Source organism: Bombina bombina, chromosome 6 (assembly GCF_027579735.1).
Source record: "Bombina bombina isolate aBomBom1 chromosome 6, aBomBom1.pri, whole genome shotgun sequence".
Taxonomy (NCBI): domain Eukaryota; kingdom Metazoa; phylum Chordata; class Amphibia; order Anura; family Bombinatoridae; genus Bombina; species Bombina bombina.
In genome coordinates, this window is record NC_069504.1 from 484125453 (window position 1) to 484139839 (window position 14387).

General features: G+C 44.3%; 1 pseudogene; it reads right to left on the reverse strand.

Annotated features, from left to right (window-relative positions):
• Positions 1–1984: 1984 nt before the first annotated feature.
• LOC128664479 (uncharacterized) lies at positions 1985–7723 on the reverse strand (annotated as a pseudogene).
• Between the last annotated feature and the right edge of the window lie 6664 nt (positions 7724–14387).

The window sequence follows — 14387 nt, forward strand, 5'->3', positions numbered from 1 at the left end:
TGCACTCTTCATTATGCATGTGATTGCCCTACTTTATACTGCACATGCGAATTTGGAAGAGACACTTATTAATGAATATTCAAATAACCGCCTTAGTGCTGCAGCGCAATTGGCGGAAATAATTGAATGTGTAATCAGTGAATCCTGCCTTCAAATAGGGGTGGTCAATGCTGTTTATTTCTGAAATGAATTTTTTAAATTTATATTCAAGCTGCATTTTAATAGGAATTATTTGAACGTTCTAACAGTGTAATTTTTGTTTGTGCAAAATACTAAATATTTCTAACCCTTTAAGGATGTATGTAATTTCATCACAAAAATCACAATCTATAGGTAACATATCCCAAAATATACTGAGGCAACCTGTGACGAATCAAACCTTTTAAACTTCACAATAGAGAGGTGTGGACATGAAGGGGTTACTAGCACACAACTCTGGTTCCCTTAAAGGGACACTGTAACCAAAAAATTTCTTTTGTGATTCAGATTGAGCATGAAATTTTAAGCAACTTTCTAATTTACTCCTATTATCAAATTTTCTTCATTCTCTTGGTATCTTTATTTGAAATGCAAGAATGTAAGTTTAGATGCCGGCCCATTTTTGGTGAACAACCTGGGTTGTCCTTGCTGATTGGTGGATAAATTAATCCACCAATAAAAAATTGCTGTCCAGAGTACTGAACCCAAAAAAAGCTTAGATGCCTTCTTTTTCAAATAATGATAGCAAGAGAACGAAGAAAAATTGATAATAGGAGTAAATTAGAAAGTTGCTTAAAATTGCATGCTCAATCTGAATCACGAAAGAAAATTTTTGGGTACAGTGTCCCTTTAACCTTGTAACTCTACAAAAGGACCTTAAAAGGGACAGCACATTAACCCTCAAATCCTGTTCACACTGCTCTAATTAACAATTTCTGCCGCCACTAAAACGTCTAAATTAAAGGGGCGTTTTGGAACTCACTAGGGGAATAAGGACACTTCTTGCAATGCTTAGGCCAGATAGTCCACTGTTCACACCTACCCCAGTATGCTCTGTAGGGGTAGCAGGTTCATTAGTCGCTGCAGCTTCTGGGCCCACACATTCTCTATCCAGGGCACACACAACCATGGGAGAGCTGCAGTCACATCTCCCTCCCCCTCTTCTTCACATCTGCCATCACTGTAGGGGAGGTTCACAGACACACCCAGGGTCCTATCCTGTCTTACTCTCTGTAACAGGGCAGGGGGTACTCTGGCCTCTACACCAGCCATGCCATTCACTCCTTCTTGCATATGCAATGCTGTTTCAGAGATAGACTGACACATACCTGTCACCTGTACTCCCTGGCAGCTGTATAGCTGAGTCTGACACCCCTCAATAAGGGTGCATTTTACCTAAGGGGAAACCAGAGAATAAGCCTCTTCTCCTGCCCCCTGCTCACTCCACTCAGCTGGCACACCACACTCAGCCTGCCCTTCTGCCCTCTCACATTCCCACACAATGCATCAGGCATCACATGCTCACAGCATCCAGCAACCGCTAGGGCACCATCCTCTATCAGTTCCCCACTCTCACTCATAAGTAGATGTCAGGATTCCTGCTCCTATGTCACCTTTCCTCCCATATTGCCTTTAAGACTCTTGCACAACCTTTTCCTAATGCTTAGTATTTTGTGAAGTGCCTTGCAACCCAACCAGAATTCTAAGCTCCAGTAACTCTGTTACGCTACTCGACTAAATTTCTCTTCTCTTGGGAGATAGCCTGTCCGAAGTTCGTCCTAGCGACCTTGTCCAGGAGGCATAATCATTAGATCTCTACTTTAAACCAGAGATTCACTTTTTGCTAAAGACCGATATCGGCAGGCGGCAGCGTTCTCTGCTGAGCCTAACAAGCACATCCTGCCTATCCCGTATAACCCGTACCTGAATCGGCTGCTCTGATATCGAGGCACAGTTAGAATCTTTGCTGCACCGGGTTGAAATACAGGGAGACTCTGACATTCACTTAATCTTCACTTATCTGTTTATTTTCTCCTCTTGGCAGTCTGCCCTCCAACATGGAAGTTGGCTGAAACAGCTGAACTCCTGTCAATCCAAGATACACTGTTGTGCCTGTGTTCGCTCCTGCTCTCAACGAGCTAAACTGTTTACTTCCATTACAAACAAATACAGTGACTGTTACTTTGTCACGCAGCTGAGGCATATACATCTTCCTGCAAAACCATATATTTCCACTCTTACTGCTGTCAACTTAGACATACCAAGTTCAGCAGTAAATATTTTTTCTGAAGCAAACTTCACTTACTCATATATAAAAACAACTTAAAGCCATATATATATGAGTCTGCAGTTGTGATCCACAGCTAACTTCTCACAAAGGGAATATTTGTGACAAGCGTGACAGTAGAGGTAAACCCATCCCTTTCACTAGTCTCTCTACTCTAGGACTGGTCACCTGGCACACATTGTCATGATCAATAGCAGTATCACCCTTTTCACTGGCACAATACATTACTGGTACAGGTAAATCAGCATTAACCTTAGGCTCTCTCTCCCTGTAACCAGGTTCAATAGAAGCAGCATTGTCACAAACATTTTCAATACATCCCTCTTCATTAGAACAAGACATTACTGGTGTACACACATGTGGAGCTGCATTAACCCTCACCCCCCCTTGCAGCAATCATGTTCAAGGGAATCATTCTTCACCCTTTGGTGGGATACCTCCAGCCCTGGTGTAGCTAGCAATGTGTCCATCCCCAGTCTCCCCTCTGGGTCCCCCAAAGTTTCACACAGTACCTCAGTTGGTGCAGGGCCCTCTACTGGCCCTTCCAGGTGGCAGTTGTTGTCTTGTGGGGCGTACTGACAAAGCATCCGACCCAAATCATCGCCCAGCAAAACATCAATAGGGATATCCGCAGAAATCCCCACCTCCCGCAAACCTTTTCCCACACCCCATTCAAGGTACACTCGTGCCACAGGCACTGTGGGGCAAACTCCCCCAATTCCTTGAATGGACACAGTCCTCCCGGGTATAATGTTCTCCAGCTTTACCATTTCAGGATGCACCAAGGTAACTGTTACAAACTGCTATTTGTAACTGGCCCTTTAAATGAAAAATTGCCCTGCTTCCATGGATCGTGGAGAAGCCTATTTGCCAGCCTCCTTCCTCATGACTATGGCCCCTGGAAGATTGTGCCCCTGAGAACATATTAACTTTTATTGGGTGTGTATGGCCCTTTAAGAACTGTCTGGGGACATATTATGACTTTGGTGAACAATGCCCCTTTAAGACTATGTCCCCAGACCTGTAAAATAGCTTGTCCCTGGCTTTCTCCCACTTGGTTCAGTGAATGGGACTTGCTGAGCCAGGTGCCACACAGGCAGAGTGTTCCACAGAGGGGGAGCACTGTTACAGAGGCATTGGTTTTCATTGTGTGCCATTAAGTGCTATGTGACAGACCCTTCGGTCAGAACTACAGAGATAACTTTGTTCAGCTTCAAGAGCCTATTCTAAATACAAGTTTGCTGGGATCAGCTCTAATTAAGTTTAGTGAAAAACATTCCCATTGTCTAATCAGACTGCTAGTAGTGATAAGGTGGACTGCATTGTTTTCTTGTGTGTAATGTTATCTGCTGTTGTGGCCTGTAAAAGGGCGTTGCCTCTCTATCTAAATGCATCAAATGTGTGATGGGGGATTTTATGCCTCCCCCTGAGAGTGTCTTTTTTGCATGTAACCTCAATAAAAACCAGGCTGTGTGTTCCAGCACATCAGACCTATTCTGACCCTCTAACTTGCAGCTTTGACTCATGTTTGTAGGGGACAGCTTCAGCTATAATCACTACAGGGATTGCTATGCTCTATATACTCCCTTAGCTATTGAGCTCCTGTAAGAGCTCTTGTTCCTGATCCTGCTTCGCTCTAAAGAAGGAAGAGGTTCACCTACTGGAGCCTGGTCGTAGGTCCAGGGCGCAGAGCAGACGGCGAGATACCAGCCCAGCAGCGGTGGTTCATAGAGTCTGCATTACTGATGGCGGCTATGCAGTAGTTATAGTGTCTACGGTGCTGCTGATCCTTTGGGGAGCGCTAGGAGCATCCTTTTCTACGGTCCAACTTCCAGCCAGCCTGGAGGCAACCGTAACATTTGGCGGCAGCGGTGGGATGGCGTCCTAGCGCAAGGAGCAGCACCCCTAACAGCACTGGTATCGTAGGAGAGTTATTAAGGGCAACGCTAGCCACTGCGCAGCGTCCCTACCTACAGCAGCATGGAGCTGACAAGATACTGGTCAGAACTCTGTGAAGAGCACCTCAATCTGATTCGTCGCAATGAGGGCGCGGATTTCGTTTCAGAGGTAAAGAGGCGGCTAGTCTGATATGGTCCAGACCCTGCACAGGAGGTAGTCAGTCGCATCATCCGGGAATTGGATACGGAGAACAAAGCGGCACGAGCCTTTGAGCGCCAACTGTGGAGTTTGAGGGTATGGACACCTAGTCTCCAGAGAGAAAGTGAGTTACAGGGAGAGGAGAGCAGCGACCTCCCTCCCCAGCAGCAGTATACCGTGCAGAGGGAAGAGACAACCGGTCTCCTTCCCCAACCAGAGATACCAGAGGCAGCAGGCCTCATAGACTGGTCCTGGGAGGACCCCCAGCAGGCAGGTGGAAATGGGACCGCAGTCTCTCTACCAGCCCTACAGGGATGCTGGGCAGGCGGCCCAGATCCCCAGCGACAGACCCAGCTACAGGGAGGGGAGAGCATCGACCTCCCTCCCCAGCCGGAGTGTGCCTTCCAGGGAGAGGAGACAACTGGTCTCTCTCCCCAGCCGCAGCATGTTCCACAGGGAGCGGAGAGCATCGACCTCCCTTCCCAACGGCCGCCGGAGTATCAGGAGGAGGAGGTAAGCCAATCTCCCCCTCCCCAGCTAACTCCTAACTTGGGCCCAGGGTTAACAGTGGAGATGTTAACCCCCACTGACCCCCACGTTCCCTTTGCCACCGGGCAGGACTATGCCCCAATTCCCCCAGCAGAAGAGCTGGCATCAGGACAGAGCGCTGCTGGCCTCTGCCCTACAGACCCCCTTGTTACAGGACTGGCCTGCAAACCCCTCACCCCAGCAGAAGCGCTGGCACCAGGGCAGAGTGCCGCTGGCCTCTGCCCCCCAAGTACCATCAGCTATTTGCCCAGCTGCGCCAGGAAGGCCGAGGATTCTACACTTTCATCCTACAACCTGGAACCTACAGGCCAGTACTACGTATTGTGGGGGGGGGCTACTTTGCTGCTAATGTTTATTTGTGGGTGGGTTGCGAGACTAACTTAGGCACTGACCGGCAGAAGGTCAGGTGCCTGGTTAGTCTCCCTCCAAAAGGGGAGATATGTTACAAACTGCTATTTGTAACTGGCCCTTTAAATGAAAAATTGCCCTGCTTCCATGGATCGTGGAGAAGCCTATTTGCCAGCCTCCTTCCTCATGACTATGGCCCCTGGAAGAGTGTGCCCCTGAGAACATATTAACTTTTATTGGGTGTGTATGGCCCTTTAAGAACTGTCTGGGGACATATTATGACTTTGGTGAACAATGCCCCTTTAAGACTATGTCCCCAGACCTGTAAAATAGCTTGTCCCTGGCTTTCTCCCACTTGGTTCAGTGAATGGGACTTGCTGAGCCAGGTGCCACACAGGCAGAGTGTTCCACAGAGGGGGAGCACTGTTACAGAGGCATTGGTTTTCATTGTGTGCCATTAAGTGCTATGTGACAGACCCTTCGGTCAGAACTACAGAGATAACTTTGTTCAGCTTCAAGAGCCTATTCTAAATACAAGTTTGCTGGGATCAGCTCTAATTAAGTTTAGTGAAAAACATTCCCATTGTCTAATCAGACTGCTAGTAGTGATAAGGTGGACTGCATTGTTTTCTTGTGTGTAATGTTATCTGCTGTTGTGGCCTGTAAAAGGGCGTTGCCTCTCTATCTAAATGCATCAAATGTGTGATGGGGGATTTTATGCCTCCCCCTGAGAGTGTCTTTTTTGCATGTAACCTCAATAAAAACCAGGCTGTGTGTTCCAGCACATCAGACCTATTCTGACCCTCTAACTTGCAGCTTTGACTCATGTTTGTAGGGGACAGCTTCAGCTATAATCACTATAGGGATTGCTATGCTCTATATACTCCCTTAGCTATTGAGCTCCTGTAAGAGCTCTTGTTCCTGATCCTGCTTCGCTCTAAAGAAGGAAGAGGTTCACCTACTGGAGCCTGGTCGTAGATCCAGGGCGCAGAGCAGACGGCGAGATACCAGCCCAGCAGCGGTGGTTCATAGAGTCTGCATTACTGATGGCGGCTATGCAGTAGTTATAGTGTCTACGGTGCTGTTGATCCTTTGGGGAGCGCTAGGAGCATCCTTTTCTACGGTCCAACTTCCAGCCAGCCTGGAGGCAACCGTAACAGTAACCAAAGCTCCACTATCCCTGAGTCCTGTTGCCACCTGATCACCCAAAGATACCCTCTGTAGGTTATCTCTCCGCTTTTGCCTTATGAACCCACCCACAAACAAAACAGATGCTGGTCCCCCAGCCACATTCCCACCCTCATGCTTCTTCTCTGGGCAGGTGAAACTCAGATGCCCCATTACAAGTGGTTACAAGTGAAACACTGGCGGGTATCCCCCTGGCCCGGTGTGGCCCCTCCTTACCCAGAGGGAACAGAGAAATTAAACAAAGGCACAACAGGCTTTGTGGAGGGGGGTTGTGGAGTAGCTCCTTTCCAGGTAGATGCCCCCTTAACAAAGAATTTTCTCCCATTCACTGGTGACCTGTTGGCTGTGTAAAAATCTGCCAGCTCACCGCTTCCAATGCTGTTTTGGGTCTCCTGTCAAGAACCCATTCCTGTACCTCTGCCGGGCACAGCTGTATGAATTGCTCCTTCACCATTAGATCTTCCAGCTCCCCCATAGTGGCTATCTTTAGCCCTCTGATCCATGGTTTAAAGGCTGTTGTCAGGTTTCCAACAACTGCAGAATAGCTCTCAGATGTACCCTTCTGCAGAGTACCGAATTTCTTTCTGTATACTTCAGGAGTAAGATTATACCTCCTTTGCAGTGCAGCTTTAATGGCATCATAGTCCTGATCAGACTCTGGGGGAAGTTCAGCAAAAGCTTCCAGTGCAGGACCTTTCAGGCCAGGGGTAAGGCACTTGGCCCACTGCTCCCTTGGCAGCTGGAACTGTCTGCAAACTTTTTCAAAGCTACACAGGAATACATCCACATCATCATCTTTCTCCAGAGTGGGAAAATTCTCTGCACGCACTCTGGGAACAGAGGGTTCTCTAGGTTCACTAACAATAAGTGAGACAGTCCCTCTCTCCAACCGTGCAAGCTTTAATTAATGTTCTCTCTCAGCTTGGCATTCAGCAGCCTCTCTCTGTCTCTCTCAGCTTGGCGCTCAGCAGCCGCTCTTTTTCTCTCAGCTGCTTCTTGATACTTGAGGATCAATTCCATTCTTAGTTTGGGTTCAGCATCCCCCAAGTACCTGAGTGCTGTTTGTAGCGCAGTCTCCTTTTCACTCACAGGGGTAACATCAGTAGGTATCATCTCCTGGGTTACCGGTTCCACAGTAACCCTTTCTGTGCCTGTTTCCTGCTCTGCTGCAATATCATTTGCCTGCTGCAGTTCCTGGACCAACTGCTCCTTTATTTTGCCAAAAGCTGCAATGGCTCTCTTCTGACAAAGCAGCCCCCGGGACTCTTTAGGCATTTTCCTATATGCTTTTATAATGAGAGAAGCAATGAACAAGCAAGAGGAAGGGAAAAAGAACTGCTTCTTTGCACTGTATGTCTCTGTAATTAGGCACTGAGTTCTGTCTTTGGGAAATTACAAAAAAACATGTAATTTCATTTAGTTCTATACAAATAGCACTAAAAAACTCTAAATATCCCCACCACTGCCACCAGTTTGTGACACCTTTTCAACGTCACAATAGAGAGGTGTGGACATGAAGGGGTTAATAGCCCACAGCTCTGGTTCCCTTAACCTTGTAACTCTACAAAAGGACCTTATAAGGGACACCACTTTAACCCCCACCTGTCCACTCTGCTCTAATTTACAATTTATGCCACCACCAAAACTTTGAGGCGTTTTGGAACCCCCAAAAATTCACTCAATTTAACAATTAGGTAACGTGCATTTAACCTTGTCTCAACAGCAGTGTGAATTTGAATATTAGAGCCCAAAGACAGAATGAGATTTTCTATTTGTTTAATAACAAAATTATCAATACAGGTTACACAGTGCAAAATTATAAAGACATTCAAAATAACATACAGTTGCAAAGTTACAATTCTTGTAATTGAAACACAATATCCAACTTATTACCATGTTCTTTAGATATGTACCATGGTGCTAGCTGCTTGGGTCCCAGCAATTTTAACCAAAAGTCTTTCTGTGACATACACTTAAACTAAACTTTCTTCGTCTTGTCAAAGACACCGCCCTTGTCATAATTTATGATGAGGTTAGCCAATACACAGCTAGCCATGGCTCACCATATCAGTCTCCAAGGGGAGGAGCGTTTTGCATTCCTACACACAGTTACACAAAGAACACTTCCCCTCAAACCTGTGACAGGCTAAGGAGGGGGGAAGGATGGGAGGGGGGTCTCAGCTTACAGCTTTTCTGAAAACAGATTTCACACAAAGAAAACGCAATTCACATTAACCCTTCCCAGGCTGATACCACAATACCACCTCTGCTGGCTAGCCAATCCAGGTATCAACTACTCCACATGATTGTATCATGACACAACCAAAGAGAAGGAATAGTTGGTTGGAATGTAAAGGCTATTACAAATGTAGTTGCAAACAATCACCTAGATTACGAGTTTTGCGCTAAACAGGGTACGAAACGAACGCAACGAAAGTTGCATTATTTCACCCCAATAGCGCTGCCATTAGGAGTTTCTGAAATGCCTCCTTGTGCATGCGATATGGTGCCGTTAAACTCCATACCACACAAAATCCAAGGGCTGCTCTGACGTGCTTGTGCACGCTTTCCCCCATAGACATCAACGGGGAGAGAGTGTAAGAAAAAATGCTAACACCTGAAGCGCGGAATGAAAATCTCTGTAACACAACTCCATTGATGTCTATGGGGAAAAAAAAGTTACGTTTAAACCTAACACCCTAACATAAACCCTGTCTAAACACCCCTAATCTGCCACCCATCGACATTGCCGACACCGAAATAAAGTTATTAACCCCTAATATGTCGCTCCCGACATCGCCGACACTAATAAAAGTTATTAACCCCTATTCCGCTGCTCCCCGACATAGCCGCCACTAATAAAAGTTATTAACCCCTTTTGTCACGCCACGCTGCTCTAGCCGTTGATAGGGGCGCAGCGTCTCATTCCCTGCTCATTGCCAGGGGCTGTGTCAGGTCGGATGCGTGTGGCGCTGACATCAGCGTTGCACGCTCCCTTCTCCTGATGCCGGTCCGGGCGTCTTTGGCGTGAATCTTGCGCCTATGTAAGCTGCTATCAAATAATCTATCACTGCCCAAGTATAGGTGTTACTTTGTGTACTCCTGGGAGTCATAGATCGTTTTTTATTATTGCCTTGCTGTGTTTGAACCCTGCCTGTCTGACTACTCTGCCTGCTAAACTTCTGAATTGCTGGATCAATACGCTGCTGCTGAACTCTGCCTGTCTGACTACTCTATCTGTTTAACCCCTAAATTGCTGGACTGATATATTGCTACTGAACCCTGCCTGTCTGACTACTCTGCTTATTAACCCTGTTATTCTGGATTACCTTTGTTGCTGAACCCTGCCTGCCTGACCATTCTAGTGGTGTGCCCTGGGACTGCTTTACCATTGCCAAACCCTGCCTGTCTTACCATTCTAGTGGCTTGTTCTTTGACTGCTTTAGTGTTGCCGAATCCTGCCTGTCTGACCATTTCAGTGATTTGCCTTGCCCTGCTCTGCCATTGCTACTGGGGACTGTCCTGCCTGTGGTGAGTGCCGCTCTCCTCATCTTACTGACTTTCTCTGCTCTGGGATATTCCCTATCATTCCAGCTTGACGCCGGGATAACAAGACTACTGGCCGAGTTCGGTATCCCACGAGCATTATACCTATTCCGCCGCTCCCCGACAATGCCCCAACTATAATAAATGTATTAACCCCTAAACCTCTGGCCTCTCACATCACTGCCACTAAATAAACCTATTAACCCCTAAACCACCAGCCCCCCACATTGTAAAAAACTAAATTAAACTATTAACCCCTAAATCTAACAACCCCCTAACTTTATATTAAAATTACAATATCCCTTTCTTAAAATAAAGAAAAACTTACCTGTGAAATTAAAAAAAACTTTATAGTTTAAACTATAAATTAACCTAGCATAACTATTTTACTAAAATATTATACTAAAATTAAAATAACTACCAATTAAAAAAAAACTAAATTAAACCTAACACTACTAAAAAAAAATTAAGTCTAAAATTACAAAAAATAAAAAATACTATATTACGAAAAATAACAAAGGAAATAAAAACAATTACACCTAATCTAATAGCCCTATAAAAATAAAAAAGCCACCCCAAAATAAAAAAACCTAGCCTACAATAAACTACCAATAGCCCTTAAAAGGGCCTTTTGTAGGGTGTTGCCCTAAAGAAATCAGCTCTTTTACCTGGAAAAAAATACAAAGACCCCAACAGTAAAACCCACCACCCAACCAACCCCCAAAATAAAAAAAACACCTAAAAAATTAAAAAAAACAAAACTAACAATAACCCCCAAAGATCCATTTACAGTTTCTGAAGTCCGGACATCCATCCTCATCCAGGTGGCGAAGTCTTCATCTAAGCGGGCAGAAGTCCTCATTGAAGTGGGCAGAAGTCTTTTTTCAGACGGCATCTTCTATCTTCATCCATCCGGCGCAGAGCGGGTCCATCTTCAAGACATCTGGAGCGGAGTATCCTCTTCTTCAGATCGTCACTATAAAATGAAGTTCTATTTAAGTGACGTCATCCAAGATGGCGTCCCTTATATTCCGATTGGCTGATAAGTCTTCATCCAGGTGGCGAGAACTCTTCATCCAGGCGGCGTCTTCTATCTTCATTCCGGCGGCGCGGAGCGAATCCATCCTTGAAGACATTCGGCGCAGAGAGTCCTCTTCATACGGTCACCGCCGTACACTGGGTCGTCAATGCAAGGGAGCTTTTTCAAAATGGCTGCCCTTGCATTCCTATTGGCTTATTTGATTCTTGAAATTCAAATCAGCCAATAGGATGAGAGCTTCTGAAATCCTATTGGCTATTCAAATCAGCCAATAGGATGATAGCTACTGAAATTCTATTGGCAGATTTGAATAGGGAACTGGAGTGGATCTTCGGGGGTTAGTGTTAGGTTTTTTTTTTTTTTTTAAATGTGGGTTGTTGTTTTTTTTTAGATTAGGGTTGGGGCTTTTTTAAAAGAGCATATTGCACTTTTCAGGGCAATGTAAAAGAGCTGAATGCCCTTTCAAGGACAATAAGTAGCTTAGATTTTTGTTAGAGTTAGGTTTTTTATTTTGCGGGTTGGTTGGGTGGTGGGTTTTACTGTTGTGGGGTCTTTGTATTTTTTCCAGGTAAAAGAGCTGATTTCTTTAGGGCAATGCCCTACAAAAAGCCCGTTTAAGGGCTATTGGTAGTTTATTGTAGGCTAGGGTTTGTTTTTATTTTGGGGGGGCTTTTTTATTTTTATAGGACTATTAGATTAGGTATAACTGATTTTATTTTTGATATCTTACGCCTAGATTACGAGTTTTGTGTTAGAAGGGGTGCGTTAGTTACGCGTGTTTTTTTTCTTACGCGCACTTTTTTTAACGTAGGTATTACGAGTCTCAAAACAAGCTTCTAACACGTTGCGGTAACACGACTGCCGCGTTTATTTTATACGCGTAATCACGCCCACGTTAAACAGTCTCCCATTGAGATCAATGAGAAATCAAAGAAGCACACATTTTTCACCTAACACTCGATCTCGCAAGAAATACGCACTGCTCTGTCATATTACGTATACCACATAATGCACAACAAAAACACACAGCAAATGTAATAACAACAATCACGCAACATAGCACATACGCATTACACATTCACAAGCGGGGAAAAAAAAATACACTAAACGAGGAATACAGATATACCTTACGATCCTACAACACGGAACAAAACAACACGGAAAAAAAAATGCACACTCATACACAAGCAAAACACTCACATTCAACATTACGGAATATTATTACAAACAAACATTTACAACACTTCACAAATACGACACCATCACAAATCAAAATTTACATTTACACATAATACTTTTGGACAATGTTATGGAAAACGATCACTATGACATCATCACATTCTACACATTCCACAAATACTAACTCAATATGAGCATACGCAAATTCACACAACTAATACACATTGCACACATACTAATTACTAACAAAGCACACCTGGACTTTTCAGGGCAATATAAAAGAGCTGAATGCCCTTTCAAGGACAATAAGTAGCTTAGATTTTTGTTAGAGTTAGGTTTTTTATTTTGCGGGTTGGTTGGGTGGTGGGTTTTACTGTTGTGGGGTCTTTGTATTTTTTCCAGGTAAAAGAGCTGATTTCTTTAGGGCAATGCCCTACAAAAAGCCCGTTTAAGGGCTATTGGTAGTTTATTGTAGGCTAGGGTTTGTTTTTATTTTGGGGGGGCTTTTTTATTTTTATAGGACTATTAGATTAGGTATAACTGATTTTATTTTTGATATCTTACGCCTAGATTACGAGTTTTGTGTTAGAAGGGGTGCGTTAGTTACGCGTGTTTTTTTTCTTACGCGCACTTTTTTTAACGTAGGTATTACGAGTCTCAAAACAAGCTTCTAACGCGTTGCGGTAACACGACTGCCGCGTTTATTTTATACGCGTAATCACGCCCGCGTTAAACAGTCTCCCATTGAGATCAATGAGAAATCAAAGAAGCACACATTTTTCACCTAACACTCGATCTCGCAAGAAATACGCACTGCTCTGTCATATTACGTATACCACATAATGCACAACAAAAACACACAGCAAATGTAATAACAACAATCACGCAACATAGCACATACGCATTACACATTCACAAGCGGGGAAAAAAAAATACACTAAACGAGGAATACAGATATACCTTACGATCCTACAACACGGAACAAAACAACACAGAAAAAAAAATGCACACTCATACACAAGCAAAACACTCACATTCAACATTACGGAATATTATTACAAACAAACATTTACAACACTTCACAAATACGACACCATCACAAATCAAAATTTACATTTACACATAATACTTTTGGACAATGTTATGGAAAACGATCACTATGACATCATCACATTCTACACATTCCACAAATACTAACTCAATATGAGCATACGCAAATTCACACAACTAATACACATTGCACACATACTAATTACTAACAAAGCACACCTGGACATAATTTACAAGGCAAACCGGTACATCATTAAACATTTACATAGGGTATATAAGCACGCCACAAGCATGGATTCTTTGACTGTGTTGATGGTGGGTTTTTGGAGATTAGAGAGAGAGATTTAGTGCCTTATTGTGAGAGTTAGTGTTAGTGTGAGAGAGTGAGTTAGTGTTATTGTGCGAGTTAGTTAGTGGTAGAGTGAGTTAGTGGTAGCGTGAGTTAGTGGTAGCATGAGTTAGTGGTAGCGTGAGTTAGTTAGTGGTAGCGTGAGTTAGTTAGTGGTAGTGTGAGTTAGTGGTAGTGTGAGTTAGTTAGTTGTAGCGTGAGATAGTAAGAGAGCGGTAGTGAGCGAGAGTTGGCTTGGGTGAGTGTGTGAGTGGTTCTTCTATATACTTAACACATTTACACGCAAACACATTTAATGCATACATACACTTATCAAAAACACTACATACACTCTGTTACAAACTGCTGTTTGTAACTGGCCCTTTAAATGGAAAATTGCCCTGCTTCCCTGGATTTTGGAGAAGCCTATTTGCCAGCCTCCTTCCTCATGACTATGGCCCCTGGAAGATTGTGCCCCTGAGGACATATTGACTTTTGTTGGGTGTGTGTGGCCCTTTAAGAACCGTCTGGGGACATATTGTGACTTTGGTGAACAATGCCCCCTTTAAGACTATGTCCCCAGACCTGTGAAATGACTTGTCCTTGGCTTTCTCCCACTTGGTTCAGTTTCATTGTGTGCCAATAAGAGTTAATTTTGTTCAATTCTAAATACATGTCTGCTAGGATACAGCTTATAATAACTACAGGGATTGCTATGCTCTTCATACTCCCTTAGCTACAGGGATTGCTACAGAAGGAAGAGGTTCGCCTACTGGAGCCTGGTCGTAGGTCCAGGG